The sequence below is a fragment of the Cryptomeria japonica genome, chromosome 6, assembly GCF_030272615.1.
Source record: "Cryptomeria japonica chromosome 6, Sugi_1.0, whole genome shotgun sequence".
Lineage (NCBI taxonomy): Eukaryota > Viridiplantae > Streptophyta > Pinopsida > Cupressales > Cupressaceae > Cryptomeria > Cryptomeria japonica.
This window is the reverse complement of record NC_081410.1, coordinates 488,251,879-488,266,846: the sequence shown is the minus strand read 5'-3', so window position 1 is coordinate 488,266,846 and position 14,968 is coordinate 488,251,879. Positions and strand designations below refer to the sequence as shown.

General features: G+C 34.6%; 1 pseudogene; it reads right to left on the bottom strand.

Annotated features, from left to right (window-relative positions):
• Positions 1 to 597: 597 nt before the first annotated feature.
• LOC131876667 (glutamate decarboxylase-like) lies at positions 598 to 11,761 on the bottom strand (annotated as a pseudogene).
• Between the last annotated feature and the right edge of the window lie 3,207 nt (positions 11,762 to 14,968).

The window sequence follows — 14,968 nt, the reverse complement described above, 5'->3', positions numbered from 1 at the left end:
ACATTCAGAATCTGATACAATTTTTCGGCTTGGAACATCGGAACTGCTTGGACCTATTTTCTATTGGTGAATCTTGTGGTTCTCTTCCATAGATTGTGGAGGTTCAGTTCATTGTTCCAATGTTCCTTGGCATGTAGCCAACCTTCCCTTGGTTCCGCACTTCATCCTATGGATATTCTGGAAGGATCTCCTTGGCAGAGGCCAACCTTGTTGTTTTATACGTTACATCTTGTTCTTTGGCATTTTTTTCATCTTGGACCGGCATGGATCACTCTTGATCATATAAATCAATATAATTAAGAATTTATGAATCAGTTGTGAGAAAATAAAAAATAAACCAGAAGGTTAGGAGGTCCAAAGTTCACTAGTAGTCTTGCTTGAGCTAGATATTGTAATTGAGCATGTATGTAAATAGGCCTATGTGCTGAATCTTGCAAGCTTGCATGTTGCGGGTGCATTGTAATGGAATTTTATGATATGATAGAGTCTATTCCACATTGCCTCCATCATATTTGTGTTATTTCTGCTATGTAACTCTTGTTGCATGATCCAGATTATTCTCTTTGAGGACTCTCCTGCTATAACTACACTAGAATATCAAACCATCTTATTGGTACGCCAAACAACCCATTAAATTCTAGCATAAATAAGTCGATATTTGTGCCCACTTACATTGGTGCTCCTCACCAATGGTATCCTGAAGTCCCACTCCAAATTTGGATGCAGAAATGATGTAATGAAGACATCACTTGTAGCATCAACATGTATTGGAGTGTCCAACCTAAAAATTCACATAATCACATTCTTGAGAAATACCCAAATTACTTCAACTACAAGAAATTTACTTCATAAATTTGGAAACAACTAATTTGTGTTACTTCAGACATGGTTGTTATTGTTCTTCCCCATCAAAATATTATTGAGCAGTTTCATATCCTCAAATTAGCCATTATAAGTATACCCTAAAATGGCAGCAACACAAATGGTGTTGTCATCTACAAATTCTACAACTTTTCAAGGGTCCATAATATACTATCCTAATCTCAGCTTCACCTCTTTCAGTTTCCACCTCAAAATACTGAAAAAAACTTCTCCCAACAAACCTGCAAAATAATTCCACAAACAACATTATTTGTCATTACCAAAAATTGCAAAGCACAGCTAATTATTTTAAGATTGGAGTAAAACAAAGTAAAAGGAATTAACTTGCACCAATATCTTGCACTTTATTAGAAATAGGTGCATAAAACATTCGAGCTATTATATTCACACACTAGTTTTGAAATTCCAATTCACGAAACAAATTAAACACCATCCCATGTCCACATCAATTCTATCTAAGTACTCTTAAACCAAAGAAAATGATTTGCAATAAAATAGAGCATTCCTTTTTTGAAAAATACAAAGACAAAGTTTAAAGGAGATCTATCAAGATAAAAAATTCCAATGACCTCCTCTAAATCATTTCTTAAACCCCTCGTCATTACAACTTAACTATCAGATGTTAATTGATAATCAAGCAAAATATATCCTTGTTAAATTGAAAATAAATAATGACTTGAAGCTCAGTAGTGACATGGTATTCATCCATATCAACATAGTTCTTATTGATAGCTTCCATTATCTACTTATTACACTCGAGCTCCATCCATGTTGTCACAAAAGAGGCCAAATTAAGCCTTAGATTGCTATCAAGCATAATCTCATCATTGATAATTTAATATGCAGCCTACTTTAAAGTTGATTTCCCAAGAAGCTTAAACCTACAAACTGGTTCATGATAAAAGATCTTAAAATAAATTGAATCAATGTAACTATGAAATAATTTGAGATCTAGCCATGTTATGAATGAAAAAGACAAATATGAAGAAAAAAATGGAGTTTTTTAAAACCTAAGTACAACTAATCTTGAGTAGACCCTCCAGGACAATAGTCATGCTCTTAAAAAGCTCATGCAAATGTGAACAAATAGAAGGATCCTCCTTCTTCAAAACACCCCTCAGAGTGGTTGGCAATGAGCATCTTTTTTTAAAACTGGTTATTTTAGGTATGCCTTCTAGCACTATCAACATGGAGCACACAACAAACATCAAATATTTTGGAAATTTTGGTAGCTCCAGCTAAGAAGGGCTCTTCCTTGGAGCACAAGTATATGGATTTTGGGATGCATATTTAAATTTGAATAACTTACATGAGCACATGACTAAAGATGCACCTATATAACCTTCCAATATAGTCACCACATGATACAATGCGGGTATGAGCATGAGGCATGTACCACATCCTTGAACTCAGTGTTCAGGTAACTAGTTGATAGCGAAATAATGGCATCATTTAGATTCAGAGTTCTGGTCTTTACTAAGTAGAGCTTTAGGATCTACAACTAGCATGCCACACATATTATATGAATAGAGCGGGCCCTAGTAGAACATGCATCTAATTATGAAAACTAAAAGAACAAGTATACATTTTACCCTAATTAAAATAAATGTGCTCCACAAGAAGAGAGCTAAAATTGAATGGCAAAAGATATCCAAATCATTTATCTCTCAAGCATCGATACACAATAGAAAATTGGATGCATGATTACAATTCCATTACATTTCATAGAGAAAAACATTTTTGCCAAAGACCCCAAATTATTATAACCATTCAACCAAATTTTCGTAAAGACACAAAAATCCTTATTTCACACACTGGAAAAAAATAAATTACCATTTAAAAAATTAACATAATTTTCAAAGAAACTTAGAATAATGTTCTTCACTTCCAACTGAACCGGAAACCATTTCAAAACCACCATCATCCTCATATAATGTATATTCTATTGGCATATGCACACTCCAATGAGACAATGTAGATGATTGAAGGTTTTGTCACTGATGGCAACCTTGCAATCCTATTGCATCGGCAAGGCATTACACCGACAGGATAGTGCACCGACATCAACAGATCACACTCTACACCGGCACTCAGGACACCAGCACCGGCGCAAAGAAAGGAAGTATACCGACACTGAGGCTGACAGGATTTTGTTATATTATATTTTATTTATTATTGTAAAAAACTTTGTAAGCCGACTTGGAAAGTTGTAAGATGACTATTATATATAAGAGAGATCATTTAGACATTTTGTCAGTAATGAAAGTGAAGAAAAATAAAAAATATAAGGCAGACCTATTATGCAAAATATAGGCTAAAATGTTCATGTAAGAAGCAGAGCAGCAACCAGTACTAGATCTGGCATTATAGATGCTATTGTAAAGCAGTACAAGATATTGGATTTGTATAATCCACATTGTAAGTCAGTGAGACTTCCCATTGAGCAATGAGCTCTATGCAGTTGGCCTTCCTGCATGTGCAGGCTCCTATTGTAAGTAATATTCTCTTATTGGCCAGTGAGTGAATATTGTGGGTCACAAATCCCATCGAGGTTTTTCCCACACCAGGTTTCCTCGTTAAATCCTTGTGTTATGGTGTTCTTTTCATGTTGATGTTCTTGATTCTATTTATTGCATTATTTCTTGCATACCGATACTCTATTATAATATGTTCTGCATGTTTTAAGTTAAGAAATTATAATTACTAGTTAGCTACTAATTCACCCCCCCCTCCTCTCAGTATCTGTGGGATTCCTAACAATTGGTATCAGAGCTTGGTCCTCTATTTTCAAAAGCCTAACAACTTGAGGAAGATCTTGACACCGGTAAAGATGGAAAATCTGATGAAGCAACTGGAAGGAGCTCTTTCAGACTATGATGTAGAGAAATTGAAAAATATCAAACTAGAAGATGATTTAAGGGTAGCTTAGGATATCATTCAGGCACTTCAAGAGAATCTTACTGTTGCAAGAAATAAGAGAAGAGAACTTTGTGAAAAATTGCATAATGAGAATGATGAAAGGAATCACTTAATGATCAGATAAGCAAGTTGAAACAAGAGAACATGACAACAAAGAATGAGATGCAAGATATGACTATGAGATTTTGTAAAGAGATTGAGGATAGGAAGAAGAATGAAGAAGAATTGACTGGAAGACTAAGTGATGCACAAATGAGAACACAAGACTTAGCTATGAAAATGACATGTTGAAAACAGATCTGATGCATACTCAAAATGACTCAAATGAACTAATGAGATAGAAAGAGGTCTTAGAAAGAGAACTAGAAACTGCAAATCAACATAAAGAAAAATTCAAGAAAAGCTCAGAGGAACTTGGCACCTTGCTGAAGAATCAAAAACCTAAAGGTGACACTTCTGGAATTGGCTTTGAAGTTGGTGAAAGCTCTGGTACTGCAAATACTTAGGATCACAGCAAACCGGTAAGACAACCTAATGCTTATAAATTCAATGGAGAATGCTTTAACTGTAATAAGTATGATCATAGAGAAAATGAATGTAGATCTAGAAATTATCAGAATATCAACACACCCATCGGTCAATGTTCAAAATGCAACAAAGTTGGTCACAACTCTAAAAATTGCAGAATGAATGTGAGATGTTATGTTTGTGGAAGATTTGGACATTTATCTAATCAGTGTAGAACACAAACCGGCATAGATTATGGGAAATCTATTCAGAAGAATAATGTAACTTGTTATGCATGTAACAAGATTGGGTATATTGTAAAATTCTGTAGAAGTAAAGGATCACCGGTAGACAACAAAATTTCTAGCTTGAAAGGCAAATAAAAAGTTGAAGAGGTTAAGCAAGAATTATCAAAACAATGGATTAGAAAAGCTGATCTAAATATTGGGAATACTCCTCCACTAGTAGAACCAATCAATGCTTCATTGGCAAGACAAAGTGATGCTCCATTGATAGGATAGAGCAATACTCCATTGGCATGAAGTTCTTCATCAAATTAAAGAAATTTTCCTTGAGGGTTTGGAAATCTAATGACACGTGTGCTATTATTCCCTAGGCTAGAGATAAGAAGTTGGAAATTACTTGTTACCGGCAGACAATGTTAAGTGAATACTTAACTGGCATGCATTTAATGTGTTAGATGGCAAAAAGGTACTATAAATTTGAGGTTTGGGCTCCATTTCATTTCACCGAGATTTCAAACCTACGAAGAGCATGAAGATTCCAAGCTAAGGCATTTTCAAGCAAGAGGTAAGAACACTTCAAGCAATCATCCATCCTAAAGGTAGTAAAAGGTATTTTATCATGGCATCCACCTCTGCAATTGAATATATAGAAAACCCTACTGTTGTATAAGTGATAAAAAGACCTAGGCCCATATTTCAATTAGTTCCCAAGGTAGCAAAGAAAGATGATACCTTAGGCACTTTTTCCCAAATTCCTAAGGGAGTTGTTTATGCTGAAGACCCCAGAATTTACATGCACTGCAACATTGAGGAATTAGGAGATGAAGAGATTAAAACCATGTTTAAAACTGTGATATGTGATGAATCTGGCAATGTAAAAGATGAACACAAGATCATTGAGACCCTAGGATTTACAAAGATCCTTAGCATTCCTAAATTCCCCAAGGATGTGATTAGGATAGTCTTAAGCAGGGTACATGGTGAATTTTTCTGGCCAGATGCAATCCACAAAATCACTAAGGAAGTTGTGAAATATGTCACAGGGTTACCGACCACCAGTAAAAGACCAGACAAAACTAAGAAGGTATCCAATGACCTAGTTACAAACCTAACTGGTGCCACATTCGATAAAAGGTCCCTAAGAGTAAATGATGTAACAGACATTAATGTGAGATTTATCAGCATGATATTAGGGTATGAAGCTACTCATGTAAATAGACTTAATTTAGTTTCAGGTTTATGCATTAAGAGTGCTTATGATATGGTCACTGATAATGCAAAGATTGATGTATGTGAGTGGTTAAAGGATGAATTAATTGACAACCTTGGAAAGATTGAGAAGGAGAAGAAAGGAACTTTCAGGTTTGGAAATCTGCTAGTATGTCTGATGCTACATATAACCAATCAGGATCCTAGTATAGGCTATAAAGAACTTGGATATGATATACCAATAGGCAAACAGTTAACCGAACTATTCAATAATATGGGAGAAGATAAGGAAAACAATATTCATGATTTCTTTCAAGAACTAAAAGTCAAAATGAAGAAAAGAATTAGGTTATCACAAAAGATTGTTGACAAATATAAGGATGAAATATCCTTTGTAATCAAGAAAGATGAGATCTGGATGGAAGCAGTCATCCCCAGGACTGTTTGGGTAACAGAGATGGGCTACGAAATAGATGATCATATAATTGAAACTTATGCTAAAGCACTTCTAGAAGCCCCTAGAGAACCTAAGGAAGAAATATTTGGTAGTGCAGAAACTATTGAAAGCCAAATACAATCAAAGAAAAGAGTGAAAAAGGTTGAGGTAGTTGTAAGAAAAGGTTCTAGACAAGCAAAGGCCATTAAAGAAGATTTGTTAAAGCAAACTGGTATAACAGGATGAGTTAGCAGCTGCACAACTTGAAACTCACCTATCACTGGTAGGTACTTCTTCGAAAAGTGACATGCCTACAACTTTCAAGAGAGTTGTAAGGAAAAGAGATCCCTCACCGGCAACCACACCCTCACCCAGGAGGACAAGACAAAAACAACAAGTAGTAAGATCTTCGGTAAGAAAGGCTACACCAAAGAAGAAGAGGATAAATAAGGACTTGGCCCCTCTTGACATACTGTTGAATGAAATAATAGAGGAAGGGAAACTAAAAAATATAGAGAAAATATATGACACTCTAATAGCTGATGAAAAAGAACAAGTTGAAAACAGTGTTATATTGCATATGGATATGTATAAGATATTTTTGATGGAAGTAGTAAATGAAATTCTAGATGAACTATTTAAGAGACTGGAAGCAAGAAGACAAGCATTAATAGAACTGGACAAGAAAACAAAGATTGAAAAGCTACTTGCTGTATATCTGGTGAATTCACCCAAAGAAATTCATGACTTAATTGCTCAAGCCAACTGGTCAGTATTTTCTACTGCACACTGACACATTGCTTTAATGGTTGGAAGAGTTAATGAGGTGACCGAGGAGTCAGAAAATGCATGGGACATTTTCCTTGTGGAAAAAGAAAAACAAGGAAAATATAGGAACCCTAAACCTATATAATTTTATCAGAAAGAAAGAGACAAGGGTAAAGGTAAAATTGGTGGACCACCTAGCATAAAGGTTAAAGACAACTTACCCCCACCTCCTTTGATTACTCCACCAGTTAAAACAATAGCTACAAAAGATCAATCAGTAGCTGAAAGTATGGATGTAGAGGATGGTAATCCTAATCTTGAAGTCTTATATACTGTGGATGTTGATACTCAAAAGATCAACATTGTGGTAGACAAAGATACAGCTGATAAGACTGACATGGCTAGTGAGCCTTCGATAGCTGAGCTAACTGATAACACATAGAAGAGACCGACAGAAGACAAAGAGAAAAAGGTAGAGACTCAGACCCAGACTGAGACAATGCAACAAAAAGAGAAACAAATAGAGAAAAAGGCTCCGGAATAGCAATAGGAACAGGTTCATAAGGAAACAGTGCCATCGGCAACTAGAGAAGTAGAAAAACCATTGCTTAAGGAAATGCAGACACAAACAGACCTACCAGAGGTCAATACAAGCTTGGTTACTTCGACTGATGATATTCAAAATGTTGGTTCATCATCAAGCTACAAATCAACTAATGTGACTAAGGTACTATTAGACTCAATTAAAAAGATAACAGATTGCAGCTCACAAGCTTATAAGGCAATTGATGACACCATACCAATTTTGAAGGTAATTGCTTCTAATTGTAATATAGACAATAAAGATTCTTTAGGACAACTTGATACCTTGTTTAAATATATCACAGAAAACATTGAGAAAATAAAGGAAGAGACATTGAAAGATAAAGTAGAAATTGAAAAGCAGAAATTCTTTGATGAGCAAATAAAGAAGTGTAATAGATATTTTGACACACTTCTACCGAAATTGTTTAATTTATTAAAAGAGTACAAAACTCTATACAAAGACACATGTAAGACAAACCTTTTGACTATAGATATAGACAAGAAGATGAGCAAAGTACAGGATGAGATCAATAAACTTGTAGATAATTTTGTTAACTCACCTAAATACACTATTAGTTTTTGAGGAGAAGATAACAAATTTTGAAGAAGATTTACTTAAATTGGAAAGACAGAAAGAAAGAATAGTGAATAAGGCAAAGCATCTAAGATTAAAACTGAGTCCAAGATTGGACTGTCTAGCATCACTACGAAAGGAAGTATCTGAGGCACTAATTCAGGGACAGAAAACACCGGCAGAGCACTTGCAGCATCTCACTGGTATAGGTAAGAGAACATAGACAGCAATAAGAGATAGTAAAAAGTTTATGGAGAGTATAAACTTGATTTTGCCAGATCTATTTCAAATTGACTACCCAGTTACAAGGTTGAAACCACAAACTCTACTGACATCTTGATAGGAGAAATTCAACATCACAGGAATCACATGCTCAGGGGGAGCACACACATTTTTGGTAACATTTTTGGACTTCACATTTTTTGGATAATTTCTGGATACACTTTTTGAAATTTCTCATGAGTGTTGCCATAAATGCCAAAGGGGGAGATTGTTGGCATATGCACACTCCAATGAGACATTGTAGGTGATTGAAGGTTTTGTCATTGATGGCAACCTTGCAATCCTATGGCACTGACAACGCATTACACCGACAAGTTAGTGCACCGACATCAACAGATCACACTCTACACCGGCACTCAGGACATCGACATCGGCACAAAGAAAGGAACTATACCAGCACAGAGGCCGACATGATTTTGTTATATTATATTTTGTTTATTATTGTAAAAAAATTTGTAAGCCGACTTGGCAAGTTGTAAGATGACTCTTATATATAAGAGATATCATTGTAGACATTTTGTAAGTAATGAAAGTGAAGAAAAAGAAAAAATATAAGGCAGACCTATTATGCAAAATACAGGCTAAAAGGTTTATGTAAGAAGCAGAGCAGCAATCGGTACTCGATCTGGCAATATAGATGCTATTGTAAAGCAATACAAGATATTGGATTTGTATAATCCAAATTGTAAGTCAGTGAGACTTCCCATTGAGCAGTGAGCTCTAGGCAGTTGGCCTTCCTGCATGTGTAGGCTCCTATTGTAAGTAATATTCTCTTATTGGCTAGTGAGTGAATATTGTGGGTCACAAATCCCACCGAGGTTTTTCCCACGTTAGGTTTCCTCGTTAAATCTTGTGTTATGGTGTGCTTTTCATGTGGATGTTCTTGATTCTATTTATTGCATTATTTCTTGCATATCGGTACTCTGTTATAATATGTTCTGCATGTTTTAAGTTAAAAAATTCTAATTACCAGTTAAATACTGATTCACCCCCCCTTCTCAATATCTGTGGGATTCCTAACATATTCGCCAATCCTAATACATGCATTCAATTTCCATAGAAAATGATTTAAAACCAATCCTCTTAAGATAAAATTTCAAAATAGAGTTTGGAACAACATAAAAATAAAGTATAGTCAATGGGCCCTTGGTCTACTGGTGAAATTGAATGGCTCCAAATGAGCACACTAGAAATCAAGTCTTGCTGAGTGTAAGACTCCAACATCATAAGGGATGAGGACTGGCAACTCCCATAGAATATAATAGGGACGAGAATACTTGCATATGGATAGCTTTTCTAAACCCTAATGACTAGGGAGAGGGGTTGGAGAAGAAGTTGTGTAAAAGAAAAATCTCTCAAGAAAAAATGACTATATTGTACCCCATCAAAGGAGGGCAGAAAGTAAGTAATCAATCTAGGATAGGTATTAAATTTTTATTTTTTTACAATTTTTATAACCCTAATTTCCAACTATAGAAATTAATTATTACTTTCTCTATATTCTGCACCAGCTCACATCTAGAGACCTCGCAGGAAGTTCTTCTACACCAACTCTTGTGATGCTCTGTAGAGACCTTGCACAATGTGTGTTCTCTAGTCTCGTGACTCACGCTTTTTTTCCTGACAATCTATTTCCACAAACCTCAATCCAATAAAATCACAGGAAAACATTTTTCATAAATTTTACTTAAAAAATACCTTTCTTTATTTAAAGATAGATTAAAAGATACACTAACAAAAATATGAATTTTAATTGGTTGAAGGAATTAAAGAATAATCAATATTTAAAACTATCCTCATGTACTATCCATGCGTAGCAGGAACTAAAAATTCCTGTGCTTGGAGAGGAAAGGTAAGAGAATGCACTCCAACTTCATCCATTGCAATTTATAGATCCCTAAAACCTTCTGTTGTGATTCCCAATTGTTTGTCCAATTGTTTGTCCAGCTTTTGGATTGCACATATGATAATTGAAAAAATAGAATACAAAAATATTTTTTATTTTTAATTGATGCAAAAACAAATGCTAGATGATAAATCCCTTAAGCCCCATAAGCATAATATAAGAAAATCTGAAATGATGAAAAGGAGCTTATGAAAGTTCTTGAAATGAAAACAAAGGGTTTTATAATTGCAGACTATAGAAAATTTGGAATCTTGTTCACCTGCTAATTGTCTTGTGATGATGAATATAATATAAAATGTTTTAAAAATAAAAAAGCAGATGACTCAAATGAATATGACAAAGAATATTGTCAAGCATCTAGACTCTTCTATTGTTATTATTAAAGATATGATATCTAAGAATTTACTGTTCACATGCTCTAACAAGGGATGCAATGCGTCAAGTTCCTTTCAATAGTGTGGTTAGTTTAGAGTAGAAAATAAAAAATAATTTGGTTAGTTTAGAGATAAAGATAGAGGGGGTAATATGTAGAGAGAAGTAGAGAGAGGTAGATATATACATATAGAGGAGAAAAGAGGAACATAGATAGGGGAGAGATGGAGTGAATAAAAGAGAGATATCGAGCTAATGAGATATAGATATAAAGCAAGAGCAGGACAGATGGAGTGAATAAGAAAGATGGAATGCAACCAAGGTCCGAGTGATGATTTAGATATGGAACTAGATGATGATAGGATGCAAGATATTGATATGAAGCTTAAACTAGTATGAAAATGATGCTAAGATGAAGCTAACATGACATGAGATTAACATGATATATCTAAGATTATAATGCTAACAAATGATATAAAATGCTATTCTATCAAAGAGAGATAATATGCTTAATGTTATGAGACTATAAGTTTGATGCACAAAGACTTGATTTGCTCTCTATTTTTCTTGGTTTTTACCATGCACTAAAACAGAGACTGGATGTGCTAACTCAACCCTCATTATCATACATCTCATAGCACATCATTATCATACATCTCATTTTCAAGATACATCTTATAGCATATCAATATCATACATCTTATTTTCAAGATACATCTCACAACATCATGCATTATCACATCATATTCATCACATATCAAATCACATGCATCTAAGCATTGCATCATCATCATAGAAACATCAAAATCATATAGAAAGAATCATCCATAACACATCACATGAGGATCAAGGAAAATGGTGTAGTATATATATCTCAAAAAAGATCAAGTACAAAATATGTCATGTCTATCCCAAAATACAACAAAATGATCAAAATACAAAAGAGACAATGTCTCTCAAGTATGACTATTTCTTAAGGGTGACGGTCTCACAGTAGATGTCCCAGCACCAGGATCCCCAGGTGGATCCTGACGAGTAGGCTTTGCCATGCCTCTACTCTCTGTCCTCAACCCCATCTGCCTAGATCAACTGGATCTCATCACTATGAAACTAGGAACTCTGCACTCTCGGAGCATCGCATCCTCATAATGCCTCCGATAATACTCAGCCTCCTTGGCTATATAAGACAAATCCCTCAGGGTGTCTCTCATTGAGCCACCCGCAACCGCTCTGTCAAAAGTCTCTGCTCGAGCCTCCGCTCGACCCAACCACTCCAAAACTGTATCTCGCTCAGTGGTAAGCTTTTACATATGCTTCACTGTCAGTGGGTTACTTCCTTAGTAGTGTTTTTGTTAATATTGTTAATGCTACAGCCCGCAAAATGACCAAGAGCAATAATGGTTGGCTTGGTGGCAACAACCTCAACTGAAACCACCTTGATCTATTTTACTGGTTTCTTGATATTCTCAGTGTCCTCAACTTTTTCAGTTACCTTTTCTGGTCATGCCAGTACAAGCGCAAACCAATAGTTCCATATGAGGCTTGTACAAAACAATCACAAAATGAAACGTAAGCATTCATTACCATCTCATCATTCCCACAACTCGGTTCCTTAAGTGTAGTCTGTGAATAGAATGGATAAAATTTGTCTAGTTCTTCAATCTCCTTTTTCTTTTTGCCTCCTTTTGTCTTAGCAATATAATTCAGGTCTCATTGATGTCAATTTCTTGAAAGAATTGTTTTCAATTGTCCCAACATGCTAAAAGGACCTCTTTGGTACTACTATTGTCATTAGACTTATTTACTCGTAGCTATATGTATCAATCAATTATTTGACTTTATTTTATAAATTGTTCTTGTTAATAAATTATTAAAATTTATATTGATTCAAAATTAAATTTTTTAATTAAAATATTTACATTATTTAATTATATTTTATGGAAGTAATAATATATTTTTAAATAATTATTAAAATTTTGTTTCTATTAGTAAACAACTTTGTAATAAATATATGAAAATTGTTAGAAGAAGTAATTTCTCTTATGTTTAGTCAGTTAGCAGTCAATTAAAACTGAAGTGCAAATTTGATGTAGTCGTTATAACTGAAACATCTTCTCCTTGATCTGCTCCTTACATGCAACTAGTATTAATAAACTTCAATTAGAAAGTTCAAATCTCTCCCACGTTTTGTAAAATAATGAAGATGATTTCTTGTGACTGCAGCTCTAATTTGCACATTTTCAGTCTTCTCTTCATGTCTCTCATTCTATAGACTTTAGTTATGTTCTTGATCTATCTGTCTTCATAGTGTAAGATCCTCTATAAATGAAAGGCATTGCAATCTGTTTTAGTATCAATAAATATCAGTCTTGTATGTTTTAGCATATGTCCATCTATCTCTCCTATTTGTTTTTGTTATTTTTATTTTTTCTCTACTCTCATATTGGTATCATTTGGTAACGATCTCTTCAACTTTTGACAATATGACTTATGCTTCTGCAATTATAGCTTTGGCTAATTTGGTTGATTTGTTTGGATGACCTTGAGATTTTATGGCTTATCCCTAACCAATACAAATCTGGAGTGGTTTTGACTTACCACAAACCATCACACTAAGTGGTTCCATATGACCAAAAACTTTGCACAAATCTCACATACAAGTGGTTTTTGGTTGACCACGAACCATTATGATAGGGAAACTAGTTTATAATGCGCAAACATTCTAATCATCACTAATTTCTATGGAAAACACAAAATATGTACCAAACAAAAATAATGCCACAACAACAAAGCTAAACTAACATACCATTGATCTCTTTTGATCTCCATATATTCCAATTTGCAAAACCATATTTGATAGCAACAAAAACCTCTACTCTATAGTTGTTATAGAGGTAGTTGTTGAGGCTTGATGGAATGAAACAACATTTTTCAAACATTGTAGCTTACCTCTATTCACTTTGATGACTTATTATTCAAACTTCAATGAATACTTTCTTTGACTGGCATCCTCTAACATTTTATCAATTCTGGAATTAAAATAATCTTCAAATCTCTTGGTAGCTAGTGGGCTCTTTCTGACTGCGATAGTAGTTAGCACCCAACTCTTTCTCTCATGGTTTTGGGCCCTCCCGTGAGGGAGTTAGGCCCATAACAACTTTGATAACCCTTTCTCTAATACCAGTCTCTAGGAAGAAGAAAAAATGAAACAAAAAATGTGTTGCTACAACATAAAATAATATATTTTTATTGATGCATATAATGAATTACAACTCCTCTCTTTTATAGAGGATTTCACAGTAACAACAAAGCCTGAGAATTGGAATAGAATTGGGGCTTTTTACATGGGTGGAGGAGATCACCTCCCATTAATTTAGGAAATGAAACTGTCTGACTTCATGCATAACAAAACATAACATTAGTTTATTTAATGTTGTCTGCATGCACCATGGTAATTAACAAATGCATTGAACTACAGTTCAGTTTCAAGTCTTCTTACATTCTTCCTTAATTTCTTGCACTGATGATTTTAGCTTCAATCATTCCCAAATTTTCACGTAGATATTCAATTTTTTCTCTAGGTAGTTCTATAGTAAAATATCAGCTAATTGATCTTCGGATCTACAAAACTCAAGAAATATTTCTCCATTGTTGAGTAGCTGTCTAATGAAATGATATCTCGTATCAATGTGCTTGCTTCTTTGGTGAAAACATGATTTTTTGATAGTGTAATTGTTGATTTATTGTCACAAAAAACTAATGTTGGCTCCTCTTATCCTTGCAATAGATCCTTCAATATTCTCCTCATCTAGATTGCTTGGTATGCTACTAATGTGACTGCTACATACTCAACTTTAACTGATGAGAGTGTGACTATGGATTTCCCCCTTAATTTCAACTACAAATTCTGATTCCATTCTTAGGCTCTTTCACTAATGTTGTTGCATTAAAAATCTTCTAAATCTAGAGATCAAATTGAGGAAGTCCCATGTTGTTGTTGGGATGCTCTTACCACAAGCCTTGACCCTTTTGGTTACCAGTCCATCATAGGTTTAGGTGTGCTTCACCTTCTTTATCAACACCTCCCTTAGAGTCACATTGCAGGTGATCGGGGATCTTACTATGAATGGGCACTGCAAGCCCCAAATATTGTTTTAATAGAAAAATAGAATGCTCTTTGCTAACAAGTTCTTTAGAACTTCTCTCTTCTTTCAAACTTCCTCTTTCTCCTTTCTGCATCCTCTTTGCTTACCAATGCAATTTCTATTTGGCTTCTCCTTTCA